Source organism: Ruditapes philippinarum, unplaced genomic scaffold (genome assembly GCF_026571515.1).
Source record: "Ruditapes philippinarum isolate M1 unplaced genomic scaffold, ASM2657151v2 ctg1281_1_1_1_1, whole genome shotgun sequence".
In the NCBI taxonomy this organism is placed as follows: domain Eukaryota; kingdom Metazoa; phylum Mollusca; class Bivalvia; order Venerida; family Veneridae; genus Ruditapes; species Ruditapes philippinarum.
This window is the reverse complement of record NW_026860830.1, coordinates 303,365-325,697: the sequence shown is the minus strand read 5'-3', so window position 1 is coordinate 325,697 and position 22,333 is coordinate 303,365. Positions and strand designations below refer to the sequence as shown.

The window sequence follows — 22,333 nt, the reverse complement described above, 5'->3', positions numbered from 1 at the left end:
ATATAATACTGGTAAATGTTATGACTAATATGTTTATAAATTTGGTGTGTCGGTACCGTCATTGACTTCTTCTCTATTTGGGGTTTTAGATTGATTGGGTCAAGGTCACTGGGATATAGATTTATATGATTCATTAAGACATATACATTAAGTAGCATTAATTGGTATAACAGATCTTTAGTTTTATAAATAATTCAACACACTAAAGCTGTTAGTATTTTGCTGTGTATATGATTCAGGTACAATAGGCTGTAAATTTGAAATATGAATGGGTGAAGCAGACAGAATACAGTTAATGGATAAATTATTGATATGTTTCTATGTTTCAAATTATCATAAATATTCCTACATGCATTGAAACCATTGACCTGGTTATTATGGATTTGACATGCTCGGAATTTCAAACAGTCCATTCAATTCAAAGTTTTAAGGAATTTCTATACAGAAATGTAAAAATATAAAAATTTGAACTGCCAACAGTATAGATGCACATATTGGGAGTCTGGCTCTTTACTTATGGCATAAACCAATAAATTTTGGTTCCATGAGATTTAGCATTAAAAGGATCATCTTCTGAATTTTCAATAAACTGAAGTGTCTTAAAATGAGCCGCGTCACAACAAAACCAACATAGTGGGTTTGCGACCAGCATGGATCCAGACCAGCCTGCGCCTCTGCGCAGTCTGATCAGGATCCATGCTGTTCGCTATCAGTTTCTCTACTTGTAATAGGGTTTGTAAGCGAACAGCATGGATCCTGATCAGACTGCGTGGTATGTGGCTGGTATGTATTCAATAGATACTATGGCCTTACTCTAATCAAAATGTTGATTTATTGGCCCCGTTTGAATTGAAATGTATTGTTTCCTATCATATTGTAATGTTCACATATAAACAATTTAATTCTTATTCTAGAACATAATCACTGTTTTATGGATATATTGTATGATTTCTTGAAAATTAATGTTGGTTTTAATAAGTAAAATTTTGTGTTATATAAATTTTTTTTCAAAGATCAATTTCACTGTATGAATTGAACATACCAATTTTAATTGTTCTTTAAAGTTCTTATTTCAGCTCCTTGGCTGAAAAATTTGAGTCCCTAGTGTTCTCTTCTTCACTTCATTCATTTTAAAACAATTTGATACCATTTTGTTAGAAGTGTTTCCTTCGTTCCCTACAGGATTTCAGTATGACAATGTTTTTGTCATGGAGAAAAGTCCACAAATCTGAACAAAGCCTTTGGATTTGGTTGTATCACATTATTTGTAATGCTCCTAGGCCTTTTGATTGGAGAGTATTGATTATTGGTGCTTGCTTATCGTTGTATCCCTACTCCATGCCTGCTACTGAATGTAGCCGTAATTATTAAGTTGGACTTCCTAGGCTTGTAGACGTTGACGGAATATCGGAATAATTTGTTTGGATGAGATCACCGTGCATTAACAATTCATGGACAACCACGGAGATAGATTAAATATGAAAATGTGCGAGAAAATCTCAATATTCTAGCCACGGTTTTACTCTAATAGTTTTTGGAATAATCCTGTCCTTTTAAGGATGTGTTAATAGCATTAATAACTAATTCAATTCTTACGGAAAAAAAACAAAGAAGTTTCTCTTTTCCATAAATGGATTTGTTTGTGATATTTTTTATTTCTAATTGTAATATTTTAGAGGTGTTTTACTGATTCTGTGTTTTAACATTACTGGAAGTGGCAGAAAAAAATCAAAATTACCACAGGAATATTTAGAAGGTGAATTAAGTGAGAAAATATCTGTAGAGAAAAAAGAATGCTTTTGTTGTCCATAAAACCATAAGAAAATCTTCCATCTCTAGTTCTAGTTACTTTTAATCATTCATTAGCGTTAAAAAGGACTTTCAGTGATTATGTTTTCTTAAATAATTAATAAGAATGTGGTTATTTGAAGTTGTTAATATGTTTTCAAAGACAGGAAAGTAAAGTGAAGACTTGTTTACAAGACTGGAACAGCTGAGATATGTATTTTAGTTTTACTAAAAACTTGCTTTATTGTAAAACATAATAAGATGTTTCTTTATTTTTCAGAAAAATTTACAGAATTGGAATTTAGAGATCTTGTACAGAAAAATATACACACAAAGGTAAGTTATAGATATTAACTTTAATTTCTTAAGAATTTAATAGAATGTAGTTTCATAAAACCCATTTTGTTATTTTATATTTGAATTTGAAAGGAAAAACAAAGCTTGTAAAGTGAAGTAGTCAATGGTATATTCATAAAGAATCAGCCAAAATTAGTGGTAACCCTTTCAGCCAGCGTAAACCAAATGTGATAAAGCTACCAGAACAGAGCCAGGCCAGCCTGTTTATTTGTGCTGACTTAGGCTCTATACTAGTGGTAGCTCAATTTTTGTGTTGTTGTTTTGAAATCCCTTAAATTTGAAATGGACTGTTCCACACTCAAATCTGGACAAATCCATCTCATTATGAATTAAGCTGTTTAAAAGATATGTAACTTTTGTTAATTAGTAATTACATAACAATAGAATTAAACAAATGATGAACATATAAGCTGCATGGAATTAACGGTATGGTTATAAATAGTTTCAAACCGGAAGAAAAAATAGTTCCATAGTGATTGAGTCAGAATATCAATAACCCTACAAAAACCAATAACTTGAATTTGGTAATCTACTTGTTTGGGCCCAATTTGTTTTGTTTTGTTTGAGTGTTTCATTGTTTTTAATAGTATATAATTATATATCATAGGGAGTACCAATACACAAGTAGATTATAAACATTTAAGAAAGAAATGATGCAAAGACAATGTTAATAGTTTAAAAAGGAAACAACAACAACAACAACAAAAGAAAAGAAAAAATAGCAAACAACAAAATAACTCCTTTGTTCACATTGTTTTTAAGAAGCATCAGAATTTATCATTGATAAACTAAAGCACAAAAGTTTTTTTGTTTTTTTTTTTAAAGATTTATGTCAAGCAAGTAATTATATTGTAACTATATGTATTTGGACTTGAATTACCAAATGTAAAACTTTTGTGAAGCTCATACTTATAAAGAGTTGGGTTGAGCTACTTATAAAGAGTTGAGTTGAGCTACTTATAAAGAGTTGACTTGAGCTAAACTGTCTCCATTTTAGTTAAGGTTTGGTCACACAGTAGCCAGGTGGTTTATGGTGCTGACTTTGCATTATTTGCCTTACAATTGTTCGAATCTCACGTTGGACAATGAACTATGTTTAAAAATTGATCCGGATGCCAAATAGAAAGGTAATGATATAATTAATGTGCCACCAACCAACAACCTGACAGTGGCACTAGTCTTGCTGTGAACACTAGTGAAAGCATGACCTAGCATTGCATCTTGCATTATCTTTCATGAACTGACTCCACTAAACCAATTCTAAAATTTTTACATTCTGTTTTGTTTTCTTTGCTCTCAAGGAATCTCTTTTTAGATTTATTAGAAAATCTGAATGTCAAAGTATGGAAAAAAAAACCTCATATGGAGGTATAAAAGACATGTTAACAAAAGGATGCACAGCAAACCACATGCTTTGGATGTGGTCATACCATTCAAGGAATGCTGTTTCCAACATGGTTGTATATGGGGAAATGGCATTTATTAAGAAACAGTCTCAAGAGAGTTTGAATAAAGTCAGTTGCAAATTAATACAGGAAGTTTAATTCAAGTTGTGCTCTTGATACAGTCATAGTATTCAAGGAAATAAGCAATCATCACCAGATATAGTCATAAAATTTCATTTTGATGAAATAAACCATAATTTTATTTCATATCAACAATTATAAGATATAAAAAAAAGGGAAAAATAAGTCATTTTCATACATAATACATAATTAAGGATATTATTGTATGGTAAGTGGAAATAACTTATATTTTACTTACATGTATGAAGGAATTTATTGTGAACTTCATGGAGATCAAACTTGTACTTAATCAGCTCTAACATTTAACCAGGTGAGTCATATGATAATATTGACAATGAATATAGTCTAACATTTATATTGATATACCTAGATATATCAATAAGATGCAGCAATATTCATATGTGACCTTAATTCATGGTGGTCGAAACATTCTTTGAGATAATTTGTAATAAACATATATATTTCTGTCTGCATGCTTTCATTACTCATAATGAAGTTGAAACTGTAGCTTATTCTGAATAACATCATTTAATTTTCCATTAGTTAATTGAATTGGAACTTTCTCTGAATATATGATCATAAAAATAGAGAATATAAAGCCATGATCTTGATAAAAATAAAGAATTCACAACCAAGAAGATGGAGTCTAGAAGCCACATATGGTAAATTTAGATAGTTAATAAGATGTTATTAGATGAAGTTGTAATATAATATTTAGTGAGATAATATCACAATCATGACAGTTAAGGAGATAATTATTTATAAAGATTTTACTTGGAAGAATATTAGAATAATATGAGGTAATGACATGGTAGCATTACAGTCAGTGAGATAAAGTCATACATATATTGTAAAGGCATGCTACGATAACTGATTCATTGAGATAAAGTCATGTATTGTAAAGGCACGCTACTACGATAACTGATTCATTGAGATAAAGTCATACATATATTGTAAAGGCACGCTACGATAACTGATTCATTGAGATAAAGTCATACATATATTGTAAAGGCACACTACGATAACTGATTCATTGAGATAAAGTCATATTTTGTAAAGGCACGCTACGATAACTGATTCATTGAGATAAAGTCATATATTGTAAAGGCACGCTACGGTAACAGATTCATTGAGATAAAGTCATATATTGTAAAGGCACGCTACGATAACTGATTCATTGAGATAAAGTCATATATTGTAAAGGCACGCTACGATAACAGATTCATTGAGATAAAGTCATATATTGTAAAGGCACGCTACGATTACTGATTCATTGAGATAAAGTCATATATTGTAAAGGCACGCTACGATAACAGATTCATTGAGATAAAGTCATATATTGTAAAGGCATGCTACGATAACTGATTCATTGAGATAAAGTCATATATTGTAAAGGCACGCTACGATAACTGATTCAGTGACATAAAGTCATATATTGTAAAGGCAGGCTACGATAATTGATTCATTGAGATAAAGTCATACATATATTGTAAAAGCAGGCTACGATAATTGATTCATTGAGATAAAGTCATATATTGTAAATGAACAATATGATAACTGATTAAGTGAGATCAAGGCATATATTGTAAATGAACGATATGATAACTGATTTAGTGAGATAAAGTCATATATTGTAAAGGAATGATATAATAAAATATATGTCAAAACCATATTTACGGAGTCGTGAAATCGGCACGGGTGTGTGATAAAGGCATTTATTGTAAAGGAACGATATGATAACTGATTCATTGAGATTAAGTCATACATTGTAAAGGAGTAATATGATAACTGATTCAGTGAGATAGTCATACATTGTAGTAGCACAATATGATAACTGATTCAGTGACATAAAGTCATACATTGCAAAGGAATAATATGATAACTGAGACAGCGAGATAAAGTCATACATTGTAAAGGAATATGATAACTGATTCAATGACATAAAGTCATATACTGTAAAGGATAACTATAATAACTCATTCAGTGAAGTAAAGCCATACCGATGACAGTGAAGGATAAAGGAATTTCTTGTAAGGTTAACACACCAATATGATAATATTTATTGGTAGAATTGCAGAAAAGAGATTAAAGGAAAAGTAACTGCAAAGGATATAATAATTAGTGATTCAGTGAGATAAAGTTATGGCACTCAAGGCGTTAAAAACCAATATCTTATGCAAAGATTATTGCAGTAACGTTTTATGAGATCACTCATAGCATGATAGGTACTGAGACAAAGGAATGTAGAAATATACAATTGCAAAATAGAATTATATTGTAAGTACAAGAAAATAAAGATGTTTCTTGTGCAGTCCTGGGGGGAGGGGGGGGAGCATCAGATTTGTATTCCAGGGTATGCTGATTTGATTCTTGAGCAAGGTGAAATTTCTGACAGTGGGTCTGGAACATTGAGCCTAATTAATGGTCATTCTTTCACTGTTGATTGAGGAATCATATGTGGTTAGCAGTTGGTCTTTTGTAATTACGAGTCAGTTATCCAGGAAAACTGGTTAGCTGGTAAGCTTGTAGACTAAACATCGGTTTATGAGAAAACATGTGTTAAAAATCAGCAGAAGAAACCAACCAATTAAACAAACAAGCAGAATGTTTCTTGCAAAGGATATCAGTGTTAGTGACATAAAGTCAAATAACAAAGGTTAAAAATAGAAAACCATACATTGCAAAATATTTTATGATAAAATATTTAATAAGATAAAGTCATTTGTTTCTCTGATGTTATTATATCCAAGCAGTAATATTTTATTATCTTGCATTATGGCTAACAATGTAGGAATTACTGGCAAATGTATTGTTAAGGATTTTGCCTACAGCCTACAGCATTAAGTTTAAGTCAATATATAAAGAAATAACAGATCACTGCAAGGATGAAAAACAATTTATTATTCCCTTGCAAAACAAAATGAAGTTAAATTTTGCTTTTGATAAAACCTTGGTGATAATATAAGAATGAAATATATTTTTGTCTTATGGAAATATATTATCATGCAAGTGTTACATTCTATGTTTTGTCTCTTACGAAGCACTGTAGAAATAAATTCTTATAATTTTCTGTCTTATGGAAATATATTTTCATGCAAGTGTTACATTCTATGTTTTGTCTCTTATAAAGAGATAAATCCAGGTCTTCATTGCAGGGAAATAAAGATACATTTAGTAAATAAACAAATATGTTGAAAGATTGCTGTCAGTTGAAAATACCAAATTAAAAAAAAAATCACCAAGTCTATAAGCTATGATACATGTATTTAAAAAAAAGTCATAATAATATCACTCTTTAAGTAATGTCCAACTCTAAAAATACCAAATTAAATAATGTAATTTGTTACTCAAAAATACCAAATTATATAAAGTAATCTGCCACTCTTAAAATACCAAATTAAATAAAGTTAAATATGTCACTCTAAAAATACAAAATTTAACAATGTAATGTCCCACTCTAAAAATATCAAATTAAATGAAGGAATTTGCCACTCAAAAAATGCCAAATTAAATGAAGTCAATTTTTTTCACTTTAGCAATACTAAGTTGAATAATTATGGTCATATGCCATTTTTACCATAGTCCAGATAAAATAAAGCCATAGGTCTAAAGATAGGAAATTAAATAATAACATATTCCACTTTGAAAAATTAAATACATATTAAATAATATTATCATATTAAAATATCGAAGATGTTATGACATATATGTTAGTGAATGGAGAGTGTGTACGCGAAGTAGCCCAAGTATCATGTTATTTAATAGTATTAAACAAAACTTTGGAATGGCAGATTATTTAACATTGATGGAAAATAAGAAATATAGAAATGTAATAACAAAAAATTAATACGTTTGTCCTCTCATTGCCTTGAAATTGAACAAGGTAGGCATAGGAACATTCCTAGGAAGGAGCGTCTGTGTAAATTATGTCTTCAACGAACAATAGTTCTGAAGATGAATTCCACTTCATATTAGAATGTCCGGTGTATAATAACATTAGAAGACAGTATATACCACATTGGTACAGAACAAGGCCAAATATGATTAAATTCATTGATTTATTATCATCCAGTGATGTGCAAATTTTATACAGACTGGCAAAATATCTAATCAAAGCATTTGAAGAAAGAAAGACTCTCTTAAATACAAATAGTTAATTAAAATACTTAACTTAAATACTGTGTCATATGAAATAACAATTACCAAGTTTGACATTTTCGTTATCATAATTGTATATGAATAGTCAGAAATAGCAAAGCCGAATATCTCAAATCTATCGAAAATATGTAGACTTTGTATTTATCTTTGATACATTGATTCATTATTGTATATGCTCTCATTACATACTTTTATGCATGCATGTAAAATATTATTGTTTAATCAATATGCTGTTCGCATACGATTTATTAATAAACTTATGTTCTGTTCTGTTCTGTTCATATTCCTCTTTTAAAATATAAATTAAATCTAATGCCATTTTTAAAACACCTAATTAAAAGAAGTAATTTGGCACTCTAAAAATACCAAATTAAATAAAGTAATTTGCCACTCTAAAAATACCAAATTAAATAAAGTGTATTTATGTAACAAAAAATAAATAAAGAAATTGCCAGACCATTATCACATAAGATCATTAGGAAAGAAAGCAGTATAATTTTCTGAGAAGCCTCCTTTATTTTTGTTGGATAAAAATAAAGCTGTATTTTTATCTAAATTGATACTTGGTAGCTTGATCTTAGTCACTTTAAATAGTTATATAAGTATGGGAAAAAAGTAACATTTTTTTCTGAAAAGCTGGGGCCAAACATCTGAACTGTTTAGTTAATTATTTTCTGTTCTCGGATAAATGACATATTTACATCTTCTTATTAATATATTTATTGATATCTTGTTATGGATACACTGTCAAAACAAACCGATGATATATGGTCATTCTTCTGCTTGGTAAAGCAATTATTACTGAATTAACTATTCTGAATCTATTCACTTTGAGACGTTTAACCAAAAGAGCCAAGCCTGGATTCAGCACATCCATGACAGTTATTTTTTGGTTTTATACAACAGTTTTACATAGTTTTATGCATAAAGTTTGAAATTGGATATTGCTAATTGACCAGTCTTGGAAGTGACAGTTAACAGTATTTGCAACAGTATTTGCCACCAGTAATATAATAATCAGGCCAGTCAAGACATCAGTCCAGTCAGCGCTCATACTTTGTTGTAATTAAGTTTGTTGTAATTAAGCATACTTTTTCTTGATTTTATCAGATCGCTTTGGAAAACCCTAAACATTAATGAACAATGAAATGCATGATTCCATTATCAAAGCTGGTCGGCTTGAAGTCTTATAACATTTAGCACAGATAATGTTAAAAAAAAGCAATGGAAAAATTCTTAATTTTCCCTCAGATTTATTCTCCTCCAAAGAATTATATTGGGCTTATGGCCATTTACAAATCCTAGATTAGAAGTTAGTGGTGTTATTATATTATTTATGTGAATTTTGCCAGGAGCTATAAGATGGAGAGATCTTGTTACATATTCTTATATGTGTAATCAATAAATGCAGCCTGTCATAATGGTAAATGAGGGGATTTGTCCTCTATTATAATGGTAGAGACATTAAAGAAGCCTTAATGAGTTTTACAGAGTTTTATGTGTCACTCGAGGGAAAAGACATAATAAAGGTTCAATACAGTATTGCTGTAACTCAATAAACTTCAAAGAAAGAGTATCTGTAATGTTACAATTAGTTGTTTTAACCTACAGTATGTAAATATATGTCATTCTAAAGTGTCAATAGCTAATCTCATAGACTTGCTTAAGCTAAAAGCATTGCTTATAATGCATTAGCAGTTTAAAAGAGCAAAAAGATTATCTAGAGAAGTTCTAGAAGTGACTTCAATTTTCATTTCTGTCATGGCATTACATTCAGATACATCCAAGTTGACAAAGGAAGTAAAATTAATCAGTAACTGTCATTAAAGTTATAAAAGGTTTCTATGTTAAAGATTTTGACATTTAAATGCTGAATGTCCTATTTCGACTGGTAAAAAAAACACCAGTACTTTTTATAAACAAACATTGGATTGTCCCATTATACAATTTTAAAAAGGAAAAAGTTATGCAAATGCTCTCTGCCTCATTTGTAACTTTTGTTGTAGTATGTACATATAAACCATATTTGTCTCATATAAAATAGAGGTAATGTTTATCTCAGTACTTAATGCTTTATTAGAAGTTATATATTGCAATTATACTGTTCTGTAGACATTAATATTTGATGGCAAATGATGCTGAAAGTTATTTGTTATTGGAGGTGTATTGAGAAGAAAAATTAAGATAGATTTCCTTGGTATTGATGTGGGAGTGTTTTATTTGGGTGATGTATTGACCAAGTGTGATTCAGTCCTTTCAGAAGAGTGAGTGACAATCCTTTTTGTTGGTACAATTATTGTAAGACAGACAGGCTGGATGTATTTGTGTAGACTGAACATTTCTCATTTACCCTTGTATACTAAAATGTTTCTAAGGCACATTTTCCCATGAAAACAAAAATGTTTCTAAGGCACATTTACCCATGCAAACAATAATGTTTTTAAGGCACATTTATCCATGAAAACAATTATGTTTCCCATGGTAAACAATGATGTTTTCAAAACAATATTGTCTATAAGTTTTGCCAGTGTTCTAAACAATGCTGCTTTTCTCTGATAAACAATGCTGTTTCCTTAAAGTCCTATTTGCACATTTAAACAATGCTGCTTTTGCTCTCCTAAACAATGCTGTGTAACATATTAAATTTGCCCTGGTTAACAATGCTGTATTTGCCTTGGTTAACAGTGCTGTTTCTACATGTAACATTTGCCCTGGTAAATGATAATGTTTCTATATGTTACATTTGCCATGGATTTGCCTTGGTTAACAATGCTGTATCTACATGTCATATTTGCCTTGGTTAACAATGCAGTGAATGCTGTTTCTACATGTACCATTTGCCTTGGTTAACAATGCTGTTTCTACATGTACCATTTGCCTTGGTTAACAATGCTGTTTCTACATGTAACATTTGCCTTGGTTAACAATGCTGTTTCTACATGTTACATTTGCCTTGGTTAACAATGCTGTTTCTACATGTAACATTTGCCTTGGTTAACAATGCTATTTCTACATTTACCATTTGCCTTGGTTAACAATGCTGTTTCTACATGTACCATTTGCCTTGGTTAACAATGCTGTTTATACAGGTCACATTTGCCTTGGTTAACAATGCTGTTTCTGCATGTCACATTAGCCTTTGGTTAACAATGCTGTTTCTATTCAAAGTCATTTGTTATGGACTTTAGTTGAAATCATTATTATTTAATTTAGATCAATCAGAAAATGGGTTGTTTCTGTGATTAGCTGTAAACAGTGATAATGATACAATAATGTCAAGGTAACAACTGTGTCAGAAGAGTAATTTAGATGCTTTTATGAAATTTATAAATTATTCATTGTGTTTCATTTTATATAATTGCTATTCATAAACATAGAATGCAGAGCCTTGCATGATTGAGTGTAAATCAGCAACAAAAATAAAATGTTTCTACCAGACAATCCAATTGAGTTTTTTTTTACTGTTAACAAAGCAATGAAAATACAGCCAGACCATGAGTCATGGTTGCTAAAAGGGTATTTATCAGGCATGCTTGACTTGATTTTATATGAGATTAATTTCAGTTCAATCTCAGTTTTCCAATCATAATCATTCTTGTGTCTCATAACAGGGGAGGCTTTTGTTAACCAGAATCATTATAAAAGTTATACTGGTGATTAGGGAGCAGCAGTCACAGGGCAGTATCTGGTTCATACCGTTACATTAACAAATAAAAAACAGCAACAAAAATAACAACTAAAAAACATGCAAAACAACAGTCATTTTACTTAACTATTAACCGCCTCTGTGGTCGAGGGATTAGAGTCGATGACTTCTAATCCAGTTACCTCTCTTGCGTGGGTTCGATCCCCGGGAGAATTGCTTTGGTAGTTTAGCACGGAGGAAGGTAGTCTTGTACTGGTGTAACTCTCCAGGAACGATGGTTAGGAAAGTACCCGCCTATATGACTGAAATACTGTTGGGAAAAGGTGTAAAATGAAACAAACAAACAAACTTAACTAGTACCTCAGTTTCATGAAATTCAGTGGTACTTTATTGCAAACTCTGGATGTTGAGTACACATGGATATAAGGAACACCTTCGCCAGGTCCCAATTTACCTTCTGCTTTATCTTTAAAGTTGATTGATAACACAGTTGGCATTAACAAATAAATTATCTAATTATAAATATTCAGACTTTGTTACAATAAACGTGGGATTTGATCATGAAATTATTATAATAAAATATTAATAAAATATTAATTAATGATCATTGAAATATATCGCAATTCTACCTATCCACTTGCCGTGCATGTAAGCTCAGTGTTCACTCAACTATAATTATATAATACAGTTTCAGTTGTTAACTTATATTAAAGAAAACCGCAGATATACTATACAAAATTGTGTGGCACAGACAAGTTCGCTTTAACAGCGTTTCACTGTAGTGCTTTACAGTACTTCTATGGAACAGTACCCTTTGGAAAGCAAAGATTTTTGTTGTTTCTGTAGAGAGGTTGAAATCATAAGTTAAATCTTACTTTAGAATATTTGATACCTGTTGTGTTGTAAGTGGTCATTGTTCTACAGGGGTGTCACTGTATATTATATTTACCACCCAAAAATGCTATCATTATGTTTCTCTTCAAATAAAATTTATGTTATTCTTCCATTCACTGTTAGTCTGTTAGTTACAGTATTTTTCATTAGTTGTTTTAATTAAATCATTAATAGTAAGAGTCGAATCTTTGCCTTAAATTTGTTTTATATTTTATTTTGTATATATTTTTAACTTATTAACATCAACATTACTAACAAAATTGAAAAAAAAAAAATTTTATTTATTATGTTTCACACTCTTTAAAAAATATTGAGAAAGAAAATTCAATTTATTTTAACCTTTAGAATTTTAATTTTCACAGAAAAACATCTGTAAAATATGATACATTTTCTGGCTGTGAAATTAAGTTATTTCACAGTTTATAAGTATTTGTTTACATTTTTGTGACACAAACAGATTTGCCATGTCAAATTTGTCTGATCAGCAACAAAATTACATACTTTGAGAGGCACTTTTGACAGAACTTAAATTTTACTTTGACATTCAAGACAAACAAGCGTAATCATTTCCTTTCTGTAGGACTTTGCATGCAATCTGTACATTATGTGTTCTGCTCTGAAGAATTTTAAACAATGATCACTACTATAATTGTAAACCAGAGAAATTATTGCAAGAACTGCATGCCTACAATGACATTGTGTAAGTAGATTTTTTTTTTCAAGAATTTTTTTATGAAGTTGAAAACCAGAATTTGGATCATTATTCAATATTGTTAACCTGTGTTATAATTGTATCTAATCTGCAAGAATTTATTACCTACTTGGCCACCATAATGTACAATAATGATTCTGTCATTGATTTCTCAAAAGAGTCACCAAACATCACTTATAACACAAGTTCTGTGACAAATCAGGTTGTCACAGAACATGTTTAAGTCTTTGAAACTATAAGCAAAGTGTAGAATGTTATATATGTAACAAACTACAAATTAGAATTCTGGAAATTGCCTTTTGTTGTTATTATTTAATGGGTTTGTGAGATGAGAAGACTTAATGTAAACAGCCATTTTGTAATGAAGTGTCTGGTCAGACTTCATGGATGACTGGCAAAAGTAAGTTATTATTATCGGTAGGCACTTAGAGAGCAACAGAGATGGGAGCGGGGTCATGGGTTACCATGGTGACTCATAGCTGTAACTAGGAGAAACATATTTATAAGATGGCAACTTCAGAGGAAAAACAAATTACAACGAGCTGGCTAGTTTGTCTAGACACGGAGAGAATTGACTTTTTATGGCATTTTCATGAATCACCGTCATTATGGATTTCCAGTCTTTCCCATTTGTCTTCTTCATATTTCATATCTACAGAAGTATCATTTGGAAGAGCATGTTACAAACTGGAAGTTGATATGAACATATTAGTAAACATGCAGAAAATTGGTTGTGGGAATGCTTAATGTTGCTTCTAATGGAAATAGTATCAGAAGTCATTTTACAATGTCAATTCCTTTTGTGGCTGAGTGGATCATCGGATGCCTTAAAGCGCTGAGGCATCAGAATAGGCAGTCACCGCTTATCCCTGCATGATCTTAGGGGCCACTGAATGGGTTCGAATTACTGGAGTCTATGCATCTCTTAGCTCCAGCAGGTGAGATGGTTTTGACCCCTGGTGTTACTTTTAGTTTGTAACACTTGAGGTTAGACAAAATCATCTTTCCTGTTTCAGCGCCATATGACATATACTGTGTTGTTGTGAAGTAAAACCAAACCAAACAAAAAACAAACAAAATATGTTTATGTGTTGAAATATGTTGTTATAGTCATTGTTTTCATCATTTCTGTCATTTTATAGGCTTTGATGATAGTTTCATTAATTAGACAGAAAATGTTTGAAACTCACTACTGAAAAATTCACAGTTTTATTTTTTATTCATTCAACATTGCTCTTGTCCTTGGTGAATCGTGTTCAATTTGTTAATGGTAAACTGATGGGCATGCAAGGTCATTTAGAAAGATAATGACTCTAGTTTCAATAGTGAAATAATATTGTAAAAATCAGTTTAACAGGTTATGGCAAAAATCATGATTGTGTTGCACATCTTTTTTTCTTGACATTGATGACACAATTTACTCAGTTTTTCTCTGAAATTGTTGCCATTGTTACTGCATGTCTAACCCTTGTGGCTGTGAAAATTATCTATTAGTATAAGGCTAGGCAAGTCTGTATTAATTTGATTTGTGCTTTCTGCCAAGATCTAATACTACTATTGGTTACCTGTATTTTTGTACTTTGATGCAAATTCTTATGATTAACTATAGGAAGTTCCAAATTTACTCTATTCCATGTAGGCCACTAGATAAGCTTTAAAAATATGGCGAAATTATGGACTTGCCAGTGTCTATTCTAGGATTAAAAACAAAAAAAGGGGGGGATTTTTATCGGAAAGCAAGAATTGATTACATTTTATGATCTTATTCCTTCTTTCTCTTTGTCAAAATTTTCCCCCTGCCTCTGAAAAAATAGGGGGGAATTCTAAAAAATATGAGTGAATCCCCCCTCCCCCCTCCTAGAATAGACACTGCTTGCAATATTACATTTACATTCAGAGACAGATAACTCAAAAAGTAGAATGGTGAACCCCATTTTTTTTGCATTCATTTATTTCAATCATGATTCTCTTTAATCACATGAAATTTCAGGAAATTCTTTGCACTTGTTTAAATGTTTCAACTTTGCCTATGTAACAATTTTCAGTAGTTCAGAAAACATATTTAAAACTGGAATTTGCTAAAAAAATAAAATGAGAGAGAAATTTTCAGTATCTTAGGGTGACTCATATGTTTTCTGGAAAATACACTTGAGACAACAGCAAAGACACTTGTTTCCTTGTCATTGATTGAGAGAAAAAGTAGCTTTTGAAATTAATTACTTCAATTTTAACTGCCAAATTGATGATATTGGGACAGACCTGTGTACTTTTACTATTCAGAGTTGGAAAATTTCATTCATATTTATGATAGTAGGGATGCATAGAAAAAATGTAGTCTGCTCATTTAATAGGGTGGGTGGAACATCAACAAGGCTAGAATGAAAATATTTTATTTATGTATTACTACATTTCACAAACCAAAAGCGAAAAACAGGACAAGTACTATAATGTGCATGTGAGTAAAATTTAGCAGTCATTTGTCAAACTGCAGAACCAGAGGCTTTGAAAAATGTTTTCAGTCAGGCAAGTTTGGCAAACCTATTTTTCAGTCTTTTCAAAGTTAGTTGCTCATTTATAGGCATTTTGATATTATAATAAAAAACTTGTTATATAAACAGTGAACAGTTTCAAATTTTCAAATCAGTTAACTACACTAGGATAAATACAAAAAGTACACATATTTTGAAGCATTGATTGTGATGGGATTCTTGTTCTTAAGTTCATTTGATGTTCAGTGAACTTCTCTAACTGCAGAGAGTATAACTAATCCAGTTGCACAAGTAAAATATTGTAATATAACTGTAAATGCACTTAAATGCAGCACTTTTGCTATTGTCAATAGATGTTTATTTCACTTGCTGCATTGTTAAATCTATCAACATTTTGTGCCATTATAGAGTAGAGAAAGCCTTTCTATGAATAATTGAGAACACATAAAACTAATAAAATGGCAGAGTTTTGGAGGTTAACTGTAGAGGAATAGAGATATACTGAAGGAATAAAGGAATACATTGGAGAAATAATTGATACTTTGTCAGACTGAGATCTTCAATTATTAATGCCTGTATGTTATAATAATTGAATAAGATTGGATGGCTCAGAATTTCATCAATATTATTGCCAAATGGGCAGTCAGTAGCAATTATCCAAATTATGTTTCATGGGGAAAAACTACATTGGGGTTTTCTCTAGACAAACTTTCATGGTCGATTGATGGTAAATTATTGCTTGTGCACATGGTTTATAACAAAGGTGGCCCAATTTAATGGTTCACCATTTGGACAATGGTTTACTTGCCAATGCACTGTTTCTATACATTAGTGTACATTTGGACAATGGTTTGTTTACTTGCCAGTGAACTGTTTCTTTACATTTATATTGTACATTTGGACATTGGTTTACTTGCCAATGCACTATTTCTATATATTATTGTACATTTGGACAATGGTTTACTTGCCAATGTGCTGTTTCTATACCTTATTGTACATTTGGACAATTATTTACTTGCCAGTGTACTTTTTTCTATACATTATTGTACATTTGGACAATGGTTTACTTGCCAATGTACTGTTTCTTTACATTTATATTGTACATTTGGACAATGGTTTACTTGCCAATGTACGTGCCAATTTATTTTTAGTAGGTATAAATAAGTATAAGAAAGTAGTGACTATTTATCAAAGCTTATACATTTCGTTTTCCTTTGTCATCTCTGTAGGCCTCTGTGGATGAAGGTATTCTTCAGACTTTCCAACATACACATATAAGAATTTATAGTATACATGTATGTTTAAGTATATTAAACATTAACAGATGTGATAATGTGACAATAATCATGGAATTGCTTGCAATTTCTTGAAAAGGGTGTATGATTGCCTGTTAAAGGAAATATTCCTGCTACAAGCATTTTAAGTGTTAATAGCGTGCATTTTATCTTTAGAAAATTTCACTTGTGTGACAGCCTGCAGACCATTTTCAAGATAATTTCCTGCTGTAATCTAAAGTGAAGTTAAAGTCATTTACAATGACACAACTAAAATCAATGAAAAAGCTTAAAATGATGTGTCAAGTTAATTCAGTGAAGAGAAAAAAGTGTCATAAAATTGTAATTCCAAGTTGTCAGATAAAATTGTTTCACATTTTCTTCATACTTGCTAATGTCGCTGTTGTTATTTATTGTCTAGTTATTACATTTAGCAGACAGAAGAAAATTCTGAAAGGATCAATACACCGCTCCAAGTTGCTACTGCAAAAACTGATGTTAAACATGAAATGGTTGGTCCCCCTAGAGAGATTGCGTAATTAGTTTAAAGGAAAGCTTACAGACCCTTGTGCACTAGTATTGTGATTATTTGGAAGAAATCAAGACTAAAGTTGCATGTTTAAATGATGAAACATCTATAGAAATTGATTTATGGTTGAGGGAAGTCAATGCTTTCTTGACAGAAATCAACTGTAATACAAAATTGACAATCTCAGGGGACTGAAAACTTCGCTGTATCTTTCTGCATTTAACATGGTTAAAGACATCTTAGTTTTATATTGTAAAGTATCATCCCGTTTTCCCCAAAGGTATTGAATGTCAGACAGCAACTTCCATCCCTAATTCAGTATTTTCACATCTGATTTAATGGCTTCCAATCCTGTATGTATATATCTCCAGGCTGTTATAGTGCAGTTTGCCTCAGTCAGGCTCTTATTTTTTAATAACAATAAATGTGGACGTCCTACGTATTAGTTTTAAATGTCTAAATAGATTGTGTGGGATCTCATGATACGAAATGGTTTGGTTTCATGAAAGTTGAAAGCAATGATAGGCTGGGGATATAATAGTACTTTACTTCATTTTAAAAGACAAATAACTTCTATGTGACATATTATTTAAACCTGTTTACTTCTACGATTTGTCCATATTTTCTATGGATTTAAAGACTAAAAATGTACGCTCTACGGCTGAATACCAAAATTTCTACAGAAATCTGAAGAAAAATGGCTCCATATTATGGTATTGCTGCAATATATATAAAATGTTACTTTCTTATTTTGATATACATAATTATATTTCTCATTCTTTATATGAGTGCAGCGTATTTTCTTAACTTCTGTATTTATAATTTGATTGAAAACTGTTTGTGAGAATCAAACTCAAGGATCCTATTGTCTGTAGAACTAAGTGTATACTGTTATTGTAATGCCAATTTTTCAAAGCAGTTGTAGGTTTATTTACATACTTTTCTATGTTTTAATTGTCCTTGCACATTTGAATCATGATATTCTTAAGATAGAGAGGGTGTGGGGGTTGCTTTGTTTCAAATGATAAAAATAGTTTTAATATGTCTGTCCATCTTCCCACTCATTGATTGCTATACTTCCTGTTACTCATAACTTACTTCTATCTAGATGAATTTCCTATTCAACATAACAGAACAATGTGGGGAAAAGTATTTATGGTCCTGTGTTGTTGTTCAGTGTTCTGTGGTAAGATTTAATTGTCAATTTTGTAATATGATGTAGTGTAGTGACCATTATTAAATTAATTATTCTTTTAGTTTGTGTTTTAAGTTATTGGATATTTTTAAATTATTGTGGACATTTTGTCTGGAATTAGTCTTTTACCTATCACAGTTCAGCATTATAAAACAATTTTTTTGTTGATTATTTTTTCTTTTGCCATTGATTATTGATGGGTCTAATGAGTTGCTATTATTTATTATCTTAAATTTTTTGACATGATGAAAATTGTTTTTTATTCTATTAATGATAATTAAAATTTTTAAATTATCACTATCTATACACCATTCTGTATTCATTTCACATGTGCTTGAAATTGCTGAGCACAAAAACATTTTATTTCATTTCATCAAGGTATAATTTCAACATTTGGTTTATAACATCTTAGCAGATGCAGCACTTTGTGTTATAAAAACAATACTTTGGCTAGGTATAAATACCTGAAAGTGCAATTCTGTGAATATAATTCTCCCATGTATACAAAACATGTGTCTAAGGTGGAGAAGAATCGCTCAAACATATGTAAAAGAGCCATATGACATTTGTTTGTCATCAGGAAAAGTGCAACGGTTCATAGAATTCTTAGAGGCTTGCAATAGCTGTTAACAGTTAATACAATGTAAAACACACACTTGTTTCATTCTATTTTACAAGGCAATGGGAGCAGTTGGTGCCAAGTATTAGAGTAAATATTATATAGCTCTTTGAGCTCTTCCCAGTCTGGCATGAGAATCTTTATTCCCCCCCCCCCCCACACCCTCTCTGTCTGTCTGTAAAAATGTTTCTCAAAAAATAATATAAAATAAAACGTTAAACTCTCAGTATGTTTTTACATGATATCTTGACAGTGCAGAACAAGTTGTAAATAAATAAGTTGATTTCTTTATGTAAGCAAAATTTTTAGACTGGATGAGAGAAATAATATATAATTAGTTACAGGACAAAAAGTCAAAGAAAAGAAGGTGTATACTTCAAGAACATGCATTTAGAATTGTGAAGGAATAAACTATAGCTCTGACAGCTCAATGTAGAGTTATAAAAGCTCTTTGAGTTCATATGTTAATGCTTGAACAGTATATGGATGTTAATATTGTTGGATTAAATTTATTTCAAATTCTTTTTAAGGCAACATTGAAATTACCAAAGGCTGAAGTTTTACTTGAAAATATTCTTTGTAGTTTAAATATTTGTAATTTATTGATTAATATTTTATGTGTTTTGGACTTGTATTATAATGTGCAAAGGATGTGACACATTGTTGTTAAACAAGTTGGCAAAGAAACCATGAAAAGACAAAATTTGATATTTTTTATCAACTGTCTAAAACTGCTGACATTGTTTGTTGTTTTTTTTTGCTGCAAAATTGATGTTTATCATTTTAATAGGCCTTTTTATAGGTCTTTTATAAATCCATTTTTCAATATATCAGAAATAATTAGTTGTCTTGAGTATATTTTTCTGGAGTATTATATGAGTTGTTTATAATATGAATGAAACTAATGAGGACTATTTATTGCCTTTATTGTTATCTTTTTTTAGATCAATTAAGAAAATCTATAATCCTCCGGGATTTTTTTATACTTATTTTATAGCTAATATTCGGTCATATTCCCAATTAAAAATAGTTTTCCCAATCCACAGAAAAAAGTTCCAATTTGAAAGTTACAGAATTGAATGCATATAACAATTTCTAAAATCTTTGAAAATAAGGGCTTCATTACAGTATGGTGCTTGAATGTTTGAAGATGCCATCCTCGTGATTATTTGCATTCATTTAATCATTCATTTAATTACTGCAAAATTTAGGTCATGCATTTTTTCCCAAGTTTTAACATAACATCACTGAAATTCCCAATTCCATGTGTATGGGTCATGCTCACAAAATCCTGGGGGGAAAAAACCCTGATCCATCAGAAAGCCTTTTTTCTGAATTTAAATACTGGTTATATTATATATCTCCTATATATATCTATAAGGTCTTCGATGTCATAAATAATTATATTCTCATACAGACGAAAGTGGCAATAATATTTCCTTATGTCATTTCCTTAAGACAACATACGACATGAGGGACCAGTCTAAGAAACACTATCCTCTTGTTATACCATCAAGGGTTTTATACTTTATTGACAGGAAAAAAAATTGACTCAAGTCTCTTAATTGTATTTTACGTCTCAAGTGAGTCAGGATTCCTCCCAGCGTGGTGATGGAAGTCTGCTACAGGAATAATCCATCTGTCAGACACCGTGATTGTCATCATCACCATGGTAACCAGGTCATTGTTATGGAATCTGACCTCGTTACAATCTTCGATGTGTTTTATTGTGCATGATGAAATTTGCATTCCATTGAAGGATGACTCTTTGATTTCATCAACGTTTTTTGTTCTCTGTCGGAGAAATGTTGACTGGTTCTGTGACAGAAATGTTGACTGGTTTCAGATAATGGGATGTGTCACTGTTAACTGTGGAATCTTCATTCTGTAAAATAACAAATTGGATTGAATTATTGATATGATTTTTATGGAATGAAAACAGCAGTGGGAATGGGGGTTGACAAACTGTAAATAATTGATATGACTTTAATATCTGTTTTTTTTATTTTTTAAATATTGATTTTAACATGATGATAATGGTATATATACATACACATTACATATTACATTCTGAAAAAAAAAGAAGAAAGTTTTTGTTGAATTTGAACACAATATATAATATTTGTTGTTTTGCTTAACTATTATTTTACTTGGCTTTATTCAGCATAATATAAACTTAAGATTTTGAAAACTGTGGTTGTTTAAGCTTAATGTGTGTTCATTAATCTTTTCAAGCACAAAGAGCATGGACAATTAAAATCTTTGAACTTAAATTCCATCCTTCTGAGAGTTATTTTCCTTGATAATTTCAAAATACTAGTAATGATTTCTTCTTTTTTTTGTGCATGTTTTGCACTGAAATGATAGATTATCCTGCAGTAAATTTCTGGAAAAAATAGCTTAAGTGGTATTCAGTGATTCATTAAATATTTATAACATTCAAAACTGTCTCAAATTAGAAAAAATACAAGTTTAAATGGAAATAATAGTTGATATAGTTGCATTTTAACTTTTTGAGTGCTACCTAGTAATGGTGGCTCAGCTTTTGACTGTTTCACTGAGCATATAGCAAGTTTAGGCATTGTGCTTGATATTATAATATTTTATTACACTTAACAAGCTGAACTTGTGTAATGGATTTGCCAAGTGATTTGAATTTTAAAAAATCCTTTCAATGTTTTTTTAAGGGGGGGGGGGGGGGGGGGTCAGACTGCATGAATGTGTATCTATAGGGGTGGCAAATGTTTATCACTTTCGGCTCCTGCAGGTTAAAGGTTTAAGAGCAACAAAGGCAATAACAGTTTAGGTCTATTACACAAATTTATGAATTTTGAAGTTTAAATGGTTACAGAATTAAAGTTCCTTTGTCAAAGTTTTGGTCATTATAAAGTGAATATTATGTATACCCTTGTTGTTATTTTTCATGGAAAGTTAACAATTGTCGTCTGCTGCAATATAGATGATTATGAGATTATTCTTTCAGTTCTAGCAGTTACAAGCAGGATCATTTATTTTCCTGGAGTGTTAATCAATGATTGAGAATAAATGTTGCATGCCTGATTACTGCATTCACTGGGCTCATAATCCATGGCGTATTAATATCTGCAAGGCAGATTACAATTTTTCTCAACAGTCTTCTCACAGAA

The 22,333-nt window shown here is 30.8% G+C and overlaps 1 protein-coding gene across 2 annotated transcripts in view; it reads left to right on the top strand.

Moving 5' to 3' along the window:
- The first annotated feature begins 2,062 nt into the window (after window positions 1–2,062).
- Window positions 2,063–22,333, top strand: part of LOC132713504 (receptor-type tyrosine-protein phosphatase delta-like) — a 208,087-nt gene continuing 187,816 nt past the window's right edge. For both annotated transcript variants that reach the window (XM_060696141.1, XM_060696132.1), the window contains exon 1: window positions 2,063–2,124. The gene's annotated coding sequence lies outside the window, so the exon portion shown is untranslated. The remainder of the gene's footprint in view (window positions 2,125–22,333) is intronic.